This window comes from Rhinopithecus roxellana, chromosome 18, assembly GCF_007565055.1.
Source record: "Rhinopithecus roxellana isolate Shanxi Qingling chromosome 18, ASM756505v1, whole genome shotgun sequence".
Taxonomy (NCBI): Eukaryota; Metazoa; Chordata; class Mammalia; order Primates; family Cercopithecidae; genus Rhinopithecus; species Rhinopithecus roxellana.
In genome coordinates this window covers 51,341,175-51,362,289 of record NC_044566.1, presented here as the reverse complement: position 1 = coordinate 51,362,289, position 21,115 = coordinate 51,341,175, and the positions used below count along the sequence as shown (strand labels likewise).

Below are 21,115 nucleotides of genomic sequence, written 5' to 3'. Positions count from 1 at the left end.
CAGCTACTCGGGAGGCTGAGGCAGGAGAATGGCGTAAACCCGGGAGGCGGAGCTTGCAGTGAGCTGAGATCCGGTCACTGCACTCCAGCCCAAGCGACAGAGCGAGACTCTGTCTCAAAAAAAAAAAAAAAGAAACTACAATCATTCTAGCAGTATACTCCTCCCTTGGTAAGCAGTATACTCCTCCCTTGGACAATCATACCAGCATTGTCCCCACCCCCTCTTCCCCAGATCAACCAGAATAATAGGAGAATCCAGTGAGGGCACCCTTCATGTCGAGTGTGAGCACACACTCAGGAAGGCGTGTAGGTCAGCCCTTCATGCATTTTTCTTCCTCTGTTTTAGACAACCAATGTTTTAATTGCCAGTTAACTCCTCTATCAAACCATTACTCTGAGGAGGAGATTTTCCTGCTCACTGTTAGACATTCTGGGCTGTACAGTGTGTTCCTTGGTCTGAGGAAATTGTGGTCAGCCATCCAAATCCATGCAATATCTTCTGGTCTGTTTTTTTTTAAATAGTACTCTGAGAATTTGTATTTTCCACTGGGTAAGCAAATCCAGGTCCAGAGTCAATGTCCATTCCTGTCAAGGCCCATTTGTAGCCCCCAGTGCTACCAGTATCAGTCTCACTTGCCAACCATGTTCAGGGCCTTCTCACCAGGGAATCTGCCCATAGCCACTGGCAGTCTCTATATCTTGTGCTGATAGACACAACAGTTTTTATTGGCATTATGTGCCTGAGAAGGTGCAAAAAGAACATGTTTAGATTTAGCCCATTTCTGCATTGTTGCAGTATCCCCATATCCACCCATTTCATGGACCCAGGTGGCCACTTTGTAACAGTACTGACACGATGTTAGAGAAAAGCTTGTTTGCTAGAATAGGCTTATTGTTTTGCTTGAGTTTGCAGATTATTTACTAAAAACAGACTCAGGAAAACAGGATCTTCAACAAAGATAAAAGAAAATACTCTGACTAGGCCAGGTGCGGTGGCTCATGCCTGTAATCCCAGCACTTCGGGAGGCCGAGGCAGGCGGATCATGAGGTCAGGAGATCGAGACCATCCTGGTTAACACAGTGAAACCCCATTGCTACTAAAAATACAAAAAAAATATTAGCTGGGTGTGGTGGCACGTGCCTGTAATCTCAGCTACTCGGGAGGCTGAGGCATAAGAATGGGCGTGAACCCAGGAGGCGGAGCTGGCAGTGAGCCGAGATTGTGCCACTGTGCTCCAGCCTGGGAGACAGAGAGAGACTCTGTCTCAAAAAAGTAAATAAATAAATAAATAACTGAGCCACATGGTTGTTCTTTTTTTTTTTTTTTTTTTTTTTTTTTTTTTTTTTTTTTTTTTTTTTTTTTTTTGAGACGAAGTCTCGCTCTGTCGCCCAGGCTGGAGTGCAGTGGCCGGATCTCAGCTCACTGCAAGCTCCGCCTCCCGGGTTTACGCCATTCTCCTGCCTCAGCCTCCTGAGTAGCTGGGACTACAGGCACCGGCCACCTCGCCCGGCTAGTTTTTTGTATTTTTAGTAGAGACGGGGTTTCACCATGTTAGCCAGGATGGTCTCGAACTCCTGACCTCATGATCCACCCGTCTCGGCCTCCCAAAGTGCTGGGATTACAGGCTTGAGCCACCGCGCCCGGCCGGTTGTTCTTTATAGCAATGCAAGAACAGCCTAACACACCCCACTTCTTACTTAGATTAAGAGTTGACAAAATACCTTCTGCACTAAGTTGCATTGTTATGCTAAGAACACTAAGCATTAAACTATTTAAAGACCTTTGTCTTTGGGAAAACTGTAGTTTCTAAAATTAGGAAATGCAGAAATGCTGACATTGTCTTTTTTCTTTGAAGCAGTCTCACCTTGTCGCCCAGGCTGGAGTGCTGTGGCACGATCTCGGCTCACTGCCAACTCCGCCTCCCGGGTTCACGCCATTCTCCTGCCTCAGCCTCCAGAGTAGCTGGGACTACAGGCGCCCGCCACCACGCCTGGCTAATTTTTTTGTATTTTTAATAGAGATGGGGTTTCACCATGTTAGCCAGGATGGTCTTGATCTCCTGACCTTGTGATCTGCCCGCCTTGGCCTCCCAAAGTGCTGGGATTACAGGCATGAGCCACCGCACCTGGCCTGGCTCAGTTATTTATAAAGGAAAGAGGCTTAATTGGCTCACGGTTTTGCAGTGTGCAAGCATGGCTTCAGCAACTGTGTGGCTTCTGGGGAGGCCTCAGTGAGCTTTCATTCATGGCGGAAGGTGAAGACAGAGCAACACCTCACATGGCCAGAGCAGGAGTAAGGAGGATGAGGTAGGTGCAACACACTTTGAAACAACCAGATCTAATGTGAACTCAGAGCAAGAGCTCACTTATCACTAAGGGGATGGCAACAAGCCATTCATGAGTGATCTGCCCCCATGATCCACACTAGAGACTACATTTCAACATAAGATTTGGAGGGGACACATATTCAAACCATATTAAGTGGATTTAAAAAAATAAGTCTTTAAGAAGTCTTGTCATTTTAGAGCTAACTTTTAACAGAATGTGAGTCTCAACTTTTACCTATAGAACAAACAAAATCTTAAAGTGACTGGTTCAAAACGGTTTTATGGAGAATTAATCTGTAACTAAAACTTGGCATTGAGTGAGAAGGCTCTACCACTTTTTAAGCAAAATGTATAACAGTTCCAAAGGGCGGGGCTAAGAATGAGAGGATCAGACATTTACAACAGCAGGCATTTTCTCTTCCTCTTCTTCACAGGAGGTGGGCACAGAACTGCTCAGATAGCTTCATCAAACACTGTTTTGAAACCTCGCTATGTGAGAGCCAAGCACTTCAGGTATTTTAAAGCACCAGTCTCCTTATTCCTGGCTAAAAACTGCAGACAGGTGATGGGAGTCAGTTTCTTCTCCTTCAGTTTCTCAATTGTGTCTTTAACAACACTAAGATCAAGTTTACTTCCCACAATAATGATGGGAGTGTTGGGAAAATGGTGCTGCATTTCAGAATGCCACCCTGCATTTTCAAATGATGCAGGACTCATGAGGGAGAAGCATATTAAAAATATGTCTGTTTACCGATAGAATGGGGGCATGATCTGTCATAATCTTCTTGTCCAGATGTATCCCATAAGCCCAGATTCACTGGCTTTCCATCTACCTTAACATTGGCAGCAGAATAATTGTCAAAGACAATAGTGATAATGCATTGGGAAATGCATTGGGTGTAACACTGATTAGTAGGCAAGTTTTACTTATAGCTCCATCTCCAACTACCACACACTTGATGGCTTGCACCTGGGTCGCTCGCTGGGCCCTGGCAGTGGTGGTCAGGCATTAAGGCAAGAAGTGGTGGGATAGAAGCATGGTAGGCAGGTGTATGACTGCAGGTGGCAGGGGATGGAGTGCCAAGGTTGTTGTCCATGCCACCTCACCCTTAGCCCAAAATGGGAATCTTTTGAAAATGCCTAAAGTAATTAATTCATGTGCACAATTGGAAAAAGCTGGGTTTAAACAAAATGAGTGAGAGACTTACTGTCACTAGCACTTAGAAGCTTCTATTTAGGTGAGTGCAAAAGTAATTGCAGTTTGTGCATTGTTGGAATTTGCCATTTGGTATTGGAATACATTCTTAAATAATGTGGTTTTGTTATACATCATTTTAGTGAGTATTTTTCACTTTAGTTCTTTTGTTAATGACATTACTCGATGTTTATTTTTTGTTTATTTTAGACTATGGAAATGATTTAGACAAAAAGCAAATTCAAGCAATTTTGTTATTCGAGTTCAAAATGGGTTGTAAAGCGTGGAGACAACTCGCAATATCAATAATGCATTTGGTCCAGAAACTGCTAATGAACATACAGTGCAGTGGTGGTTCAAGAAGTTTTGCAAAAGAGACAAGAGCCTTGAAGATAGGGAGCGTAGTGGCCAGCCATCAGAAGTTGACACTGACCAATTGATAGCAATAATCAAAGCTGACCCTCTTACAATTACACAAGATGTTGCTAAATAACTCGATGTTGACCATTCTATGGTCATTTGGCATTTGAAGCCAATTGGAAAGGTGAAAAAGCTTGATAAGTGAGTGCCTTATGAGCTGAGCAAAAATTTTAAAAAATAATAATTTTTTGAAGTGCTGTCTTCTCTTATTGTACACAACAACAACAAACCATTTCTTGATTGGATTTGTGCAATGAAAAGTGGCTTTAAATTTATTTATTTTTTTTTTCTGAGATGGAGTCTTGCTCTGTCACCCAGACTGTAGTGTGGTGGTGGTTCAGTCTCAGCTCACTGAACCCTCAGCCTCCCAGGTTCAAGTGATTCTCCTGCCTCAGCCTCCCAGGTAACTGGGGTTATAGGCATGTGCCACCACGCCCGGCTAATTTTTGTATTTTTAGTAGAGATGGGGTTTTGCCATATTGGCCAGGCTGGTCTTGAACTCCTGCTCAGGTGATTCACCCACCTTGGCCTCTCAAAGTGCTAGGATTACAGGCGTGAGCCACCCGCGCCCGGCCAAAAAGTGGATTTTATATGACAACTGGTGACAGTCAGTCCAGTGGTTGGACCGAGAAGAAGCTCCAAAGCACTTCTCAAAGTCAAACTTGCACCAAAAAAAGGTCATGGTCACTGTTTGATGGTTTGCTGCCAATCTGATCCATGACAGCTTTCTGAATCCCTGTGAAACCATTACATCTGAGAAGTATGCTCAGCAAATCAGATCCACCGAAAACTGCAAAGCCTGCAGCCGGCATTGGTCAACAAAAAGGGCCCAATTCTTCTCCATGACAACATCCAACCACACGTTGCACAACCAATGCTTCAAAAGTTGAACAAATTGGGCTATGAAGTTTTGCCTCATCTGCCATATTCGCCTGACCTCCCGCCAACTGACTATCTCTTCTTCAAGCATCTCAACAACTTTTCGCAGGGAAAACGCTTCCATAACTAGCGGGATGCAGAAAATGCTTTCCAAGAGTTTGTTGAATCCTGAAGCACAGATTTTTATGCTACAAGAAGAAACAAACTTATTTCTCATTGGCAAAAATGTGTTGATTGTAATGGTTCTTTTTTTTTTTTTTTGATATGGAGCTTCCCTTTGTCACCCAGGCTGGAGTGCAGTGGAGCAATCTCGGCTCACTGCAACCTCTGCCTCCTGGGTTCAAATGATTCTCCTGCCTCAGCCTCCCGAGTAGCTGGGACTACAGGCGCATACCCCAGTGCCTAGCTAATTTTTGTATTTTTAGTAGAGATGGGGGTTTTACCATGTTGGCCAGGCTGATCTCAAACTCCTGACCTCATGATCCGCCCGCGTCGGCCTCCCAAAGTGCTGGGATTACAGGTGTGAGCCACTGCACCTGGCCTATAATGGTTCTTATTTTGATTAATAAAGATATATTTGAGCCTAGTTATAATGATTTAAAATTCACCCTCCAAAACCGCAATTATGTTTGCACCAACCTATAAAAGAAATTTTGAAAGAAATTTGCGTCTATTCAATAGGTAAATAAAAGGATACCAGAAACTATTTTTCTTTTCTTTCTCTTTGAGATAGGGTCTTGCTCTGTTGTCCAGGCTGGAGTACAGTGTCATGATTACAGCTCACTGTCACCTTGCTCTCCCAGGCCCAAGTGATCTTCCTACCTCAGCCTCCAGAGTAGCTGGGACTATAGGCACACGCCACCACTCCTGGCTAATTTTTGTATTTTTAGCAGAGATGGGGTTTTTTCATGTTGCTTAGGGAGGTCTTGAACTCCCAGGCTCAAGCGATCTACCCGCCACAGCCTCCCAAAGTGCTGGAATTACAGGTGTGCTGCTGCACCTGGTCAGCCTGAAACTATTTCTAAATTGAAAAAGATTTAGCAACTTTCTCCCCGTCCCCTCCAACTGCTTCTCCCTATCCTTCTGGCTACTTCCCCACCCCACTCCCTTATTTGAACTCATTCCTTTCTGCTTGTTCCTTTGGCTCTCATATATCTCTTAGGTAGAGACTTTTGGAATTTCACAATGCATACATTTCTTTCTCTAAAAAGAGGGAAAGATATTTAAATGTAGAACAGATATGCAAACAGAACAGCTACAGAACAAGAATAAAACTAATGAGATCGTTAAAATACAGATCCAACAAATTTTTTCTAAACTGGGACTGATAAATGCCACTTATGATTTCCTGCAACATTTCCTGGACCTTTTGTGATCTAGTCTTTCACTGACAATGGTAAAATACATTCAGCCGCCCCCATTAAAATGGAACACTTAATTGAAAAATTAGAAATCTAAAAGAGAAAGAACTATATAAGTGTTTATAAAAGTTAGGCTCTTAGATCAAACAGATCAAAATCTTGAGCTTGGAGCAATAACATAAGGAATCTCTGTTCAATACAAAAGTTTTATTTTTTCTGCTATGCAGAGACCAACAAAAACAAAACAAAACAAAACAAAAAAAAACACAAAAAAACAACAACAAAAAGCTGAAAGGAGAGAGAGAGAGCGAGAGCGAGAGAGAAACTGCTCTAATTTTCCCATCCACATTTGTTAATCAAGCAAACCAGACTGGAAAACGAAAGATCGATGTGTTACTAATTCTAGGATAATTGGGGATTTTATTTTTCTTATTCAATTCAGCCAGTCCTAGCCAAAATGTAAATATTAAAAATGTAACCTTGGCTGGGCGCAGTGGCTCACGTCTGTAATCCCAGCACTTTGGGAGGCCAAGGCGGGAGGATCACGAGGTCAGGAGATTAATACCATCCTGGCTAACACGCTGAAACCCCATCTCTACTAAAAATACAAAAAATTAGCTGGGCGTGGTGGCAGGCACCTGTAGTCCCAGCTACTTGGGGGGCTGAGGCAGGAAAATGGCATGAACCCAGGAGGCGGAGCTTGCAGTGAGCCGAGATCATGCCACTGCACTCCAGCCTGGGCGACAGAGTGAGATTCTGTCTCAAAAAAAAAAAAAAAAACTTAAACTCATTTGAAACTGAAAAAAAGGGTAAAATTGATTTTACAAAAATCAAACTGCCGGCCAGGCGTGGTGGCTCATGCCTTTCTAGCACTTTGCGAAGCAAAGACATGAGGATCATTTGAGGCAGGGAGTTCAAGACAAGTCAGGGTAACATAGTGAGACCCTCATCTCAATGAAAATAAAAATAAAAATAAATTAGCCAGATGTGGTGGCATGTGCCTGTAGCACTAGGTACTTGGGAGGAGGCTGAGGTGGGAGGATTGGTTGAGCCCAGTAGTTCAGGGCTGCAGTGAGGTATGATGATGCCACAGCACTCCAGCCTGGGTGCCAGAGTGAGACACTCTCACCAAAAAACTAAAATCAAACTGCCACAAAAACTTAATTGCCTGAAATTTTGGTCCACAGTCTTCATTAGATTATCTGTAAGGGCAATTAAATTTTAGCCATGTAAACAGATTCCAATTTTGTCAGAAATATAATTTGGATCCAATTGTCTTTTATGAGCCAATGACTTTTTATTACTATCTCATGACTAAAATTCTAAAATGAAAGTTGTGAAATCTTTGTGTGTGTGTGTGTATGTGTGTGTGTGGGTGTGTTTAGATGTATTTATACATATATACATGTATTATATGCTGTGTCTACATGGTAAAATCTGGCATAGTTGACCAGAAATCTCCTAAAGAGAAATGAATGTTCATATAAAATATATAGTAATTAACCCTCATGGCTTTTAGTTTATGTGAAATGAGTAAAGCATTAATAAATAAGATGATTTTAAAATTATTGGTAAAATAAAAATAGAAATGTCTTCAGAATTGTCAGCATACACTTTGCCTGGGTTTACTGGTCAGACAGTTTTATATCTTTCTCTGTTAGATATCTGAAGCTGTCATGGTTTAACACAAAGGTTATAAAAGTATAAACTCAGCCTAAAACAGAATGATCTTTGTGTAATTTTGTGACAAGACTAATTTAATGTTGTTGATTTAATGAAAACAGCCCTATCTTCTGGCTTATCAGCAAAATACCAATATACTTAACTTTAAGGCTCTTATTTAAGTGAACACCTGATAGTCACAGGCTATAAAAATGGATAACAAGGAAATAATTTGATACCATAACTAACTTTGTCTAGTATTTCAGTTTTTAGAAATAATCTAGGTTATCTGCTAAAATAAATAAATTAGGTAAATGAAATAAATTTCCATAAATGAACTTTTAATGTAATTTGATATCTTAAAGTTGTGTTAAATTAATATATACTAATTAAATCTGAGTCATTATCAAATAAGATTTTAAAATTATGTTATAGGGAAACATGTTTCTAAAAATTACAAAATGATTCTCATGATAAGTATTGATATGTTGAAAATGAATCAGGTAGGTAAAAAAAGAAAAGAAATTAAAAGTAAAATACTGATATGTGACAGACAATTCAAGATCTTGCTTCCTAGGTTTCACTAAATTTAAGAGTTAAAAATTGTAATCAATATATAGAATTCTGTATACAAAGAGTGCATATATATTCAAAATGTATTTTTGATAGAAAAAAATTATAAGAAAGTCACAAAGTGGCTGGGCAAGGTGGCTTATACCTGTAATCCCAGCACTTTGGGAGGCTGAGGCAGGTGGATCATGAGGTCAAGAGATTGAGACCATCCTGGCCAGTATGGTGAAACCCCATCTCTATGAAAAATACAAAAATAAGCTGGGCATGGTGGTACATGCCTGTAATCCCAGCTACTGGGGAGGCTGAGGCAAGAGAATTGCTTGAACCCGGGTGGTAGAGGTTGCAGTGAGCTGAGATTGTGCCACTGCACTCCAGCCTGGCAACAGAGTGAGACTTCATCTCAAAAAAAAAAAAAAAAAAAAAAAAAGAAAGAAAGAAAGGGATAAAGTTGTGTTCTTTACTGAGAAAAAAATAATTTTGTCTAATTTGTAGGTTAATTAAACATTGTTTCAAAATATAGAACAGACAGGAAAGAACCAGTTAAGTAGGAGAGTGATATGTGAAGAAAGTATAGATATGAAGATGTGTTTTTGGTAAGAAAGGTTAAAAAGAAAAGATAATAATTTTACATGAGAAAAAACTTTATATGGTAAATTTGTGTCATAAAGTAAAATTTAAGAGAGCAACAGTAAAGGACAAAGCAGAAATTCCAAGCATATTGTCAATGGTACATATTGTCAGAGTACATTGTGATGAGGTTTGTGAAAAGAAAATTTATGAAAGGAAATTTGCATTTGATCAAGTTGGCTATAATTAAAAGGAAATTACTTACAAGTCTTTCTAAAGATTGAGCTTTGATATTAAATTATACAAATACAAAACTAAAATTTTGGTTCCCTGTGTTAGAATAACAAGTTTTTCATCAAGTATCGATTTGCTTTCAGTAAAATTCAGAGGTTCTGAATTTTTAATTGTGAAACGTGTATCTTTTTAAAACTTTTCAGACTTGTATCTCAGAAGTTCAACTTTCACTGTACCTTGCTGCATGTGACTTGCAGGTCACATGTCATTGCCTTCTGTTTTTTTTTATCCCTGGGAAAGGTACATCTTTTTGCTTGGCTGGGATGGTAACTTTCTCTTTCAATGTTTTTATCAATTCCTATAACTTCTGTTCTGGTTCTAACACTGATGTTAGATGGCCTAACACTAAAATGTTTTATCTTGAAGGTGTAGAAAAGCAATGTTTTCCTTCAGTATAACTTGATTCTGTACTCTTGGGTTTTCTTTATAACCAGGAAACATTCATGTTGTTACTAAGAGTCCCTAATTTGTGTCCCTACTCAAGGTACTAGTTTTCTTGTTTACATTTCTCCATAATAAATTGTATATCATAATCCTGGACAAACTCTTCCTCTGTCTGCTTAAATTCAAGTACCTTTTTCATCAGGTTTGACTTCTAGGTTATCTAACTGGGCTTCTCATGAGAAAAAGCGATTATACAACAGAAGGTTTTTCTTTTCCTTTCTGGTAACAAGTCTGAAAAAAAAAAAAGATTTTACATTTTATCAAGATAATCCTTGTGTTGTCTTTATTAGGATTTTGGTTACTTAGGAAAACTGAGCTTTAAATGGGTTAAGGTTTTCACAATCATGTAACTTCTATATAGCTTTTGAAGTTTTATGATTATCACTCTGGTTAAATGAATAACTATTATTTAACAGTGACCTGTGATTCTGTTTTGTTTTTCAGATTTTTGTTTTTGTTTTTGTTTTGAGACAGGATCTTGCTCTGTTGCCTAGGCTGGAGTGCGGTTGTGTGATCGTAGTTCACTGTAAACTAGGCTCAAGTGATCCTCCCATCTCAGCCTCCTGAATAGCTGGGACTACTGATGCATGCCAGAACACCCAGCTAATTAAATTTTTTTTTTTTCATTTTTTGTTTTAGAGATAAAGTCTTGCTCTGTTGCCCAAACTGGAATGAAGTGGTGCAATCACAACTTGCTGCAATTTTGAACTCTGGGGCTCAAGCAATCCTTGTTCTCCTGAGGAGCTAGGACTACAGGTGTGTGTCACCATAACCAGTTCATTTTTCATTTTTATTTGTAGATACCAGGTCTCCCTATGTTGCCCAGGCTGGTCTTGAACTTCTGGCCTCAAGCAATCATCTGCCTTGACCTCTCAACCTGCTGGGACTACAGGTTTGAGCTACCATGCTGTAAAAACTTTTCATGGAGATGAGATTTTGCTAATGTAGCCCAGGCTGGTCTTAAACACCCGGCCTCAAGCAATCCTCCCACCTCAGCCTCCCAAAGCACTGGGATTACCGGCCTGAGCCACTGTAGCCAGCCCATGATTCTCTTTTGATCAAATGTTTCATATCTTTTGATGTCTTTGGCAGATTTCAACAGGATTGAAATTCTAAAGTATGTTTTTTTGGCTTAAAATTAACTTTGGGATATTCTAGTTGGGCCTCTGGAAACATCAAAGAATGTATCTCTCATTTTGTAGAGATATTAAATTATTTGGTAAATTGTATGGTAGGCATTGTCAAATAATAGTATTAGATCTTCTCTCAGCTACATTTATGGGTATGTTATTGATATAAGTGTTTCCAAAATCATACAAATTAATAAAAATATAATATTTTATCAATCATAATTTTATTATGATTTTTGATTGCTATGTTAAAGTTACATTTGTATGAATATGTTAATTTAAATATTCTAAAAAGTATATAAAAGTTATAAAATTCTGATGATCCTGCTGTAACATTATCAGTCATAATTCTTGTTGCATCTACTAGATATCTTAAATGCTACATGTAATAGCAATAACTAAATTTCCTGGTCAATTGGAACTTTCATCAGATCTTAATCATGTCTATTCTAAGTTTTTATCATCCACAGCTGTTGTTTTGAATTCTTCTCTAAAAGCATTTGCAATCAGCTGTATTCCAAAATTGCTTTTCATGGAAAAGACTAACAAGTACACTTGAACACTGATTTCTGATAACTTTAGGATAAATGGGCTAAATAAAAACTCCCAGAATTCTAATAAAAGACTGACTCATTCATGACGATTGCTACGTCAACATCAAGCAGAACAAGAAATACAAGGGACTGAACTGATGGGAGCACTAAAATGATTACATAAATTTTTGTTTGAAATATTGCTGATTGTTTTTGTATTTTGTTTTCCAAAGTCAACACTTCCACAGTACATCTCACTACAAAGACATTCCCCAAGGTTAGTGGGTGACCCAAAGCCAATCAGCCTACTCTGTGATTAGCCCACCGTAGTCCTATCTTTTGGTATTGAGTGTTCCCACAACCTCCAAGGTTTCAAACCTTCCTTTTTCTCTAAGCCCCCTGCAGTAACAACCACTCACTGCAACCACTGGCTGCCACTTCCAAAACTGCAGCTTTTGCCAGTAACTTGTCACCCATTACACATACAAAAGTCAGGTTTTCTCTTATAATACAAAGTAATCCCTGGTACCCCAAAAGCCAAAGAGATCAGGTACTACTTTTAATTGCTCTTTTTTTTTTTTTTTTTTGAGACTGGGTTGCGCTTTTTTACCCAGGCTGGAGTGCAGTGGCATTATCTTGGTTCACTGCAACCTCCTCCTTCTGGGTTCAAGTGGTTCTCCTGCCTCAGCCTCCTGAGTATCTGGGATTACAGATGTATGCTACTACACCCAGCTAATTTTTTGTATTTTTAGTAGAGATAGGGTTTCACCATGTTGGCCAGGCTGGTCTTAAACCCCTGACCTCAAGTGATCCGCCTGCCTCGGCTTCCCAAAGTGCAAGGATTACAGGTGTGAGCCACCGTGCCCAGCCTTTAATTCCTCTTATAACTCTTCATTATTTAACAATTTGGCTTCCTCTATGACAATATAAACTGCAATTTATAAATTAATAGGATCAGATTTCAAAAAAAGTCCTTGAACCTAATAATGCAATCTTATCTTTTAATTCTAAATACATTTTCCCTTTTCTTTTTGAGAGAAGGAGCTGTGAATATTATATAATCTACAATCCTTTTTGTAATGTCCAGGATTTTTGCAGTAATTGCAAAGCAGAGGATTAGACTGGTTTTGGAACTTACTAGGTTAGACAACTGTTTTAGTTGCAAACTCATGATCTTTTTAGCTTTTCCTCTTTGTTTGACTTTTTCTTTTTCTTCCTTAGGTAGGGTATGGGATATTTGATCAGCAAAATTAACTAGCTCATGAGTTTGAGAGGCAGTCCAACTGGGGCATTATCTCTTTGTTACAAATGCCAGTTCTTCATCTGATCCATTTACTAAGTTTTAGTTAAAGAGAACATCATTTTGGTAGGTTAGCATACATTTATTCTGATAGGTCTGAATATTGTTTAATTTTTTTTTTCACGCTCTCATAGTATAACATTACAGGCTCATCAAGATTTTGTTGGTATTGATATGTTTTGTTCCAATTAACTACTTTTGGAAAATGAAGCGGATAGGATTTAGCAAAGCTTTGGCAGTATTGCAGGCCCATTCATGATCTGCTTCAGAAAATTTATGGAAGTCCTTTAAACAATTTCTCCAATTTGCCTTTGCTATCTAATCTTTGGCTTTACTTTCTGACACTAACATGCAAATCACTTGGTATAAACCAGAGAATCTGGGATTATAAGCTCAAACATTTAAATCACATTTTCTAGCAAATTCAGTGGGGTCCTGAAGAGGATCTGGGAATTTTTAAATTATGCCTTTAAGTTCTACTTTTGACCATGGTTGATGTATCAAGTCAGGTTCTCCTCTAATGGACACAAGGTATTTCCAAAATGGAGCCAAAACAGCAGAAGGAGGAAGAAGAGGAAGAGGAGATAAATCTGGACAAGGAAGTTCTGTCAAAAGAGAAGGAGGAGGCCAGCTCACACCTGTAATCCCAGCACTTTGGGAGGCCAAGGCAGGCAGTTCACTTGAGGCCAGGAGTTTGAGACTAGCCTGACCAACATGGCAAAACCCTGTCTCTACTAAAAAATACAAAAATTAGTGGAGCATGACGCATGCCTGTAATCCCAGCTACTCAGGAGGCTGAGGCAGGAGATGTGATTCAACCTGAGGGTGGGGGTGTGTGTGTGGAGGTTATAGTGAGCCGAGATCACGCCACTGCACTCCAGGCTGGGTGACAGAATGAGACTCCATCTCAAAAAAAAAAAAAAAAAAAAAAAAAAGAAAGAAAGAGAAACAGGAGCTGAAGGAGGGGGAAAAATTTTAGCAGTATTTTTAAATTCACAAATTGTTTTGTACTTTTGTCTTACTCTTGCAGAGAATTGGCTTTATCACAACCTCTTTTAGAGGTTTCTAAGTACTGTTGAAAATAGCTCCCAGTTATTTTCTTTTCTTTTAGAGCCGACTTTTACTAATGGATCATGCAGATAGACTAGTTTAGGTGTTTCAAAGGTACCCCATTTTGGCCATTGTAACTTGGGGTCATCTTGAGTAATATGAGATCCATTTTTCTAGATATTTGCATGAGGAGGTGCTGTGAGTATTAAACATGAATCCAGCTGGTGTTTCTAGTGGTGGATCTCTACTTCAGGAGGAAGACTCAGTTACAGAAGTAAGGTTGCCCATAACTAAGACTTTCCTTTTGAATGGCCAAAAAGACCTAGCAGGAGGAATTTTGATCACTCAAGAAAAGTTTAAATTTGTCAATTGAACTGAGCTTCACAATCTGGCCAGTTTTAAAGACTTTCTTTTTTCAGTGATAAACTGGTATCTTCCTGACCAAAATTCTGAATGAGAGAAAAGTTTGAAAAGCTCTAAGGTGTAATTCAAATAAGACCTTAATATCAGAGAAAAAGTGAAACTTAAAAATCTGTGATCACCAAAATCACTAAAGAACAACAAATGAAACTCCTACCGAACAGTAGAGTTTCAATTTCAGCCCTATCAATTTAGGAATGTGTATAGGCTCAAATAATGTCTCAATCCTCAAGCAAGCCAGGAAGATTCAAACTTGAGAGGCGCCTTTCCAGGGATCATTGTTGACTCCAGAAGGTTGGATAAACTACTGGCACCAGGTCTTCAGCTGTCAGTGAAGTGACAGTGATCACTGGAGGTCTGCTTCAAGTCCCGTTTGGGTCACCAAAATGTCAACCTTAAGTAATGAGATACAGAAAATATGATTAAGCATAGAGTTTCTTTGAGCTCAAAGTTTGAAGATGGCCACCCAAAAGCATAGATTCAAGTTTCCCTGAATACACACTTCTATTTGCTGTAATTACAAGTAGTTTAAACATTTTAAAAAAATAATTAGACAGGGTCTTGCTGGGCCTGAACTCCTGGCCTCAAGCAATCCTCCTGACTCAGCTTCCCAAAGTGTTGGGATTTTAGGCATGAGCCACTGCACCCAGCCTTACCAGTGGGTTTGAAAGGAAAAAAATAAAAAAGAGGCAATTCCTAAATTGTTTACCAAGATTTTACATTAAAATGTCATAAGTTATTGATTGGCTACACATTGTTCTTTGTATCACAAATTTCAGGAACATGAAGGTAATGGGCGAGGCAGCTAGTCAAGAACAAAATGCATTTAAACAATTGACTGGGTGCAGGGGGCATGACTGAAGCTCTATACTCATGTTTCTCTGGGCCTGATACATTTTGCACACCTCACATAGATCCGATCGCTCTGAGCTATTTCTCTTTTTCTCAGGGATAATAGTATTTTTCTCATAGGGGTTTCATAAAGATTAAACAAGAAATAGCAAATTGCATATAGTGTCTAGTACAGAGTAAGAGTTCAATAACAGTTATGATGAACTGATTGCAGTAATTGAGAAGAGAAAGGAGAAATAGGAGAGAGGAGTAAAATTCCTTAAGAAAGTAAAGATGTATGCCCTCCTAAGCGCAGGTAGTGGAATTAACTCTGCATTCACCAGGGAATAGGAAACTTTTCCCTTCACCCTTTGAGGGTTCTCTGAAAACTGACAAAAGGCAGATTAATAGGAGAAAAGGCATACACAATTTTATTTTCATGTGAATAGCATGGGGGAATCACAGAATAGTAACCCAACAATGCACTATTATACAGAAGCTTATGTACCTGTTTTCAGAGGGGAGAGATGTACTGACTTGGGAGGTAGGAGGCAGATGATATAGAAAGGTGAAGGACAGGTCAGGCACGGTCAGGCACGGTGGCTCACACCTGTAATCCCAGCACTTTGGGAGGCCAAGGTGGGCGGATCACCTGAAGTCAGGAGTTTGAGACCAGCCTGGCCAACAGGGTGAAACGCTGACTCTACTCAAAATACAAAAATTAGCTGGGTATAGTGATGGGCGTCTGTAATCCCACCTACTCAGGAGGCTGAGGCAAGAGAATCGCTTGAACCCAGGAGGTGGAGGTTGCAATGAGCCGAGATCACACCACTGCACTCCAGCCTGGGCAACAGAGCGAGACTCCATCTCAAAAAAAGAACCAGAGCTGCACAGAAACAAAGTCTGTCTTATTATGTAGATAAAGTCCCTGGGAAATCTCTCGGTGCTGCTCTCAGAAGAACAGATGAAAAGTCTGTCTGGGTGTGGGGATGACCCCCAGTCTCTTCTCCGGTGGTTGATTTTCCTGGTTATTTGATGAGATTCCTAGGGAGGGAGTCTTAAGACAATTGTATTCAAACTTTCTTCTTCAGATAAGAAATTCCAGAAAGAGTCTTTCTTATTTATTTATTTATTTATATTTTTTTGAGACGGAGTCTCCCTCCGTTGCCCAGGCTGGAGTGCAGTGGCAGAATCTTGGCTCATTGCAACTTCCCTCTCCCGGGTTCAAGCAATTCTTCTGCCTCAGCCTCCCGAGTAGCTGGGATTACAGGCACCCACCACCACCACGTCTGGCTAATTTTGGTATTTTTAGTAGAGACAGGGTTTCACCATATTGGCCAGGCTGGTCTCGAACTCCTGACCTCAGGTGAGCTGCCCACCTAGGCCTCCCAAAGTGTTGGGATTACAGGTGCGAGCCACCATGCCTGGTCAAGAGTCTTTCTTAGGGTGCTTCTGGAAACAGGATCAGAGAGACAGGAAGGTGGGAGAAGGGGCATAACCTTCTTCTCAGGCTTATTTTTGAGGATTTTCAAAAGCACTCAGCATGGCTATATTTGGGGAATCATTTCTGTGCCCCAATACAGGGAAGAAAAGGGAGAAACACACTAGATATGGATTTTTTTTAAAAATTTTTATTTTTTGAGATGGGGTCTTACTTTGTCACACAGGCTGGAGTGCAGTGACACAATCATGGCTCACTGCAGCCTTGACCTCCTGGGCTCAAGTGATCCTCCCACCTCAGCCTCCCAAGTAGCTGAGACCACAGGTGTGCACCACCACGTCTGGCTAAATTATTTTTATTTTTTTGTAGAGATGGGGCCTCCTTATATTGCCCATGCTGGTCTCAAACTTCTGGGCTCAAGTGTTCCTCCTGCTTTGGCCTCCGAAGTGTTGAGATTACAGGCGTGAGCCACTGCACCTGGCCTAGATCTAGAATCTAAAGCACTTGGCAACTTGAGAATAAGAAAGAGCAGTCAAAGTTGATTATAAAATTTTGAGGCAAGCTGGGTGTGGTTGCACTTAAGTAGTTGGAACCTGTAATTCCAGCTATTCAAGAGAGCACCTTGAGTAGGTGGAACCTGTAGTAATTCCAGCTACTCAAGTGGCTGGAATATCTATATTCCAGATAAGAAATTCCAGAAAGAGCCTTTCTTATTTATTTATATTTTTTGATTTATTTATTTATATTTTATATGTATATATATTTGATGCTAACTACAAGAGTGGTGTCAATAACAAAAACAGAGAAGTAGTTTTCTCTATTTTTTTGGACTACTCTGATGGGAAGATAATAAATTTTATTTCAAGTGTTAAAGTAGGAAATGCTTATAAGACATCCAGATGGAGATATTAAACAATGAGAATGAAGGCCAGAAGAGATCAAAAAAGGACTTGAAACTGGAGACAGATTTGAAATCATCTACTTGGTGTTAATAATGACACTGTGGGAGCAAGAGAATTTATTAATTTTGTATTCCTAGTGTATTCTGTACATGCTGATCTTGCACATAGTAGGTGTTCAATGAACATGTTTTATTGTTGTCATTGAAAAAGAAAACAGAATTATCTAGACAATCTACATTTAGGAGAAGAATGAGGACTTGATTGAGGACCCAAAGGATGACCAGGAAGAGGTGCAGGAGAAAACCCAGAATTCTGCAGTGTCTTGGTGATGCAAGTGTCAGAGGCATTTGAACCAGAGCTACTCCATCTGGAGTGAGGGCTAAGAAAAGTGAGGCTGGGACTTGCTGGGCTGCATTCCCAGGAGGGTAGGTATTCCTAGCCGCTACATTAACAGAACAGATTAATATCGTTTACTAAACAGACCCAGACTCAGGAATGTCCTGATATGTTGAAAACAAAAGCACTCATAATTTTGCTTTAAAGATAAATAATATCAATTCTTGCAAAATACAGTAATTAAGAAAATCAATTTTTTAAATCACAAACCGTTGTAGCAGAGCAAATCTCCCCATGTGTGTGTATTTTTTGTCGTTGTTGTTGTTATCCTATATATAAATAAGCATCGTACCTAGGGGTGGGCGCGTTCCTCCTCTTACTTTCAGAAATGCTCTTCTGTCTATAGAGTAGCTATTCTTTCACCACTTTACTTCCTTAATAAACTTGCTTTTGCTTTGCACTGTGGACTGGCCCCAAATTCTTTCTTCAGTGAGATCCAAGAACCCTCTCCTGGGGTCTGGATCAGGAGCCCTTTCTGGTAACATAAGAGAAATTCATGAAGGAGAGGGTGGTCTACAGTGTGAAATGCCAATGAGAGATTAAGGACTCTGCGGACTGAGAAACTTTTTGGAATTGGCCTATTCTTAAAAATATAAGCTCCATGAGGGCAGATGTTTGTTTAGAGGCAGGATCTTACTTATTGCCCAGATTGGAGGGCAGTGGCTATTCACAGGCACAATCACAGTGCACTGCAGCCTCAAATCCCTAGGCTCAAGTGATGCTCTTGTCTCAGCCTCACAAGTAGCTGGAACTACAGACATGTGCCTGGGCTCCCGCTGAGAGCAGATATTTTTGACTGTTAGAAGACTGCCTGTAACATTGTAGGTGCTCAACAATAAATACTGTGAACAAAAATTCTCTGAAAAGGAATTTAGAAGAAAGAGAGTATTCCAATGAACAGTTTGCAAATTGGGGAGACACAGCCTTTGGCACAAAAGAAAGGTACATTCCAGAGAACAAAGGGAGGGGTTGTTTTTATACAGAAAGTATCTACCCAGGTTCCCATGCTCCTCCATTTATGCAAATGAAGGATGCAAACTTGCTTAGTTCTGATTGGTTGATGTTTGCTGAGTTTTGGTTGGTTGACACAGGTTACAGCTTATTGGTTGGTTCAGGAGTATAAACAGGAACTGGCAGCTATGAAAGCTGCAAAGTTAAGCAAAAGCCTGTAAGGAACTCAGAGTACATGTGTGTGATCTCTAATCAGCAAATGGCCAATTGGCTCTGTTTTCAGTTCAGGCCCAGTTAGACACTAAGGATTTCTCTTGGAGGATTGGCTTTTTCAGGTTTCACAACGCAGAACAAATGAACTGATGATATTTCAGAAAACACTTTCAGAAAACTGTTGGGCACAGAAGCCAAATCTTAAGGAATAAATAGAGTTGCCACTTTCCTAAAAAATATCCTACTATTTCTCATCTGTTTTCCCCATGTAGTCAGAGTGATTTAATGCAGTTGTGTGATAATGGCTCACTGCAGCCTCGACCTCCCAGGCTCAAGCTATTATCCCACCTCAGCCTCTTAAGTAGCTGGGACTACAGGCATATACCACTATGTCTGGCTAATTTTTAAATTTTTTTGTAGAGACAGGGTCTCGCTATGTTGCCCAGGTTGGTTTTGAACTTCTGCACTCAAGTGATCCTCCTGCTTTGCTTTCCCACAGAGTTGGGATTATGGGTGTGAGCCATTGTGCCTGGCCAGAATGACTTTTAAAAAATTAAATCATCAGATCATGTAACTTGCCTTCTGAAAATGTTTCAGTGGATTCCCATTGAACTTAAGATTCAAAAAAACAAAACAAATCCACATTGCCTGAGACCACGAACTCTGCACAACCTGGCCTATATTTTCAACTGTACTGCATACCACTTTACTTCTCCTGCACTACACTCCAGCCACGACCTTTAACCAGAGAAGAGAGACAAGTTCTCACCTTTCCCTTCTATTCCTTCGTCATACCAATCTTCTTCCTGCATTAGGATATTTGCATATGGTTCCCTTTGTTTAGAATATGCCATCCATCCTTCTCATCCTCAGGTTTCTGTTCAATTGTCGTTATCACCTCCCCAAAGGGTTCTCATTCCTGTGTACTTGGTTTAAAGTAGTCCTTCCCTCAGCCCTCATTGCTCTCAAGTGACCTTGCTTTGTTTCCCTCATAGGACTTGCTTTATGTCCCTCAGAGGACTTCATACGGTTTGGAATTACCTTGTCTATTTGTTCATGCATTTATAATCTGTCTCCTCCCACTAGGATATAAACTATGTAAAGAGAGAGAACATGCAAACTGGGAGGAGAGTAACTGATGAATAAAATTTGAGGAAAAGCAAAAAGGGATGAGATGAAGAACTCAAAGGGAGGAATGAGAGTACCTTTCTTTCTCAGAAAGAAGAGCCAAGAACATGGAAGAGAGCAGAAACATTGGGGAGTCTGAGGTGGAACACGTTGTGTAACCTGACAAGTTATTTTCCCATCAGTCTTTAATTACATAGTTAAATTGGCTGTGGGAATAGCAGCAAACTATTTAATTTTAGGTTGCTAGCTGGCTCTGGAAGACATGCATGTGTATGTGGTGGAGAAAATCCTTTTCCAGATTCTTTTTTCCTTGTCTTTACTAGGCTGAACAAGAAGAATCAGTGGCCATATTATATATGTAAAAAGGGCTTTGGGAACTGCAAAGGTCTTTACAGATGCGGTTACTGTTATTTTACTTTGTGCATGATTCTAAAGGAGGTATGCACCATCTGAAGCGCCAGGAAGGAGCATCTGGGTGGATGTCCATGATGCCTCCAAAGGGACTTAAGCATTTTTCCTGAGAAACAGTGAGTTCAGATTTACACAGTATTTGTTTTTTATCACAGGCTTTGAAATGACTAAGCATTAAATTCACATAACCCTGCTGTGAAACACATTATAATAATGTTATTATAACCCCATTTTCTGTTGAAAGATAGAAATAAGATTTCAGACTAAACAGGAAGTCAGTAATAAGATTAAAGTTACTGGTTAATCTAGGCTTTCTGATTGTGCATACATTACATCTTTTAAACACATAAGGTTCAGGATGACAACTACCAGCAGCATGATTGGTGTTCTTTTCTGTTCCCTCCCTCTCCCCTTACCCTCACAGTAGTGTAGACAACCAAGGTGATATGGTTTGGATTCGTGCCCCCCCACCCCAATCTCATGTTGAATTGTAACCCCCAGTGTTGGAGGAGGGGCCTGGTAGGAGGTGACTGGATCATGGGGACAGATTTTCCCCTTGCTATTCTCATGATAATGAGTTCTTACGATCTGGTTGTTTAAAAGTGTGTAGCACTGCTGGGCATGGTGACTCATGCCTGTAATCCCAGCACTTTGGGAGGCTGAGGCAGTGGATCACGAGGTCAGGAGT

At 40.1% G+C, this 21,115-nt stretch overlaps 1 pseudogene; it reads right to left on the bottom strand.

The window, feature by feature from the left end:
• Nucleotides 1-2,722: 2,722 nt before the first annotated feature.
• Nucleotides 2,723-20,503, bottom strand: LOC104671113 (annotated as a pseudogene).
• Between the last annotated feature and the right edge of the window lie 612 nt (nt 20,504-21,115).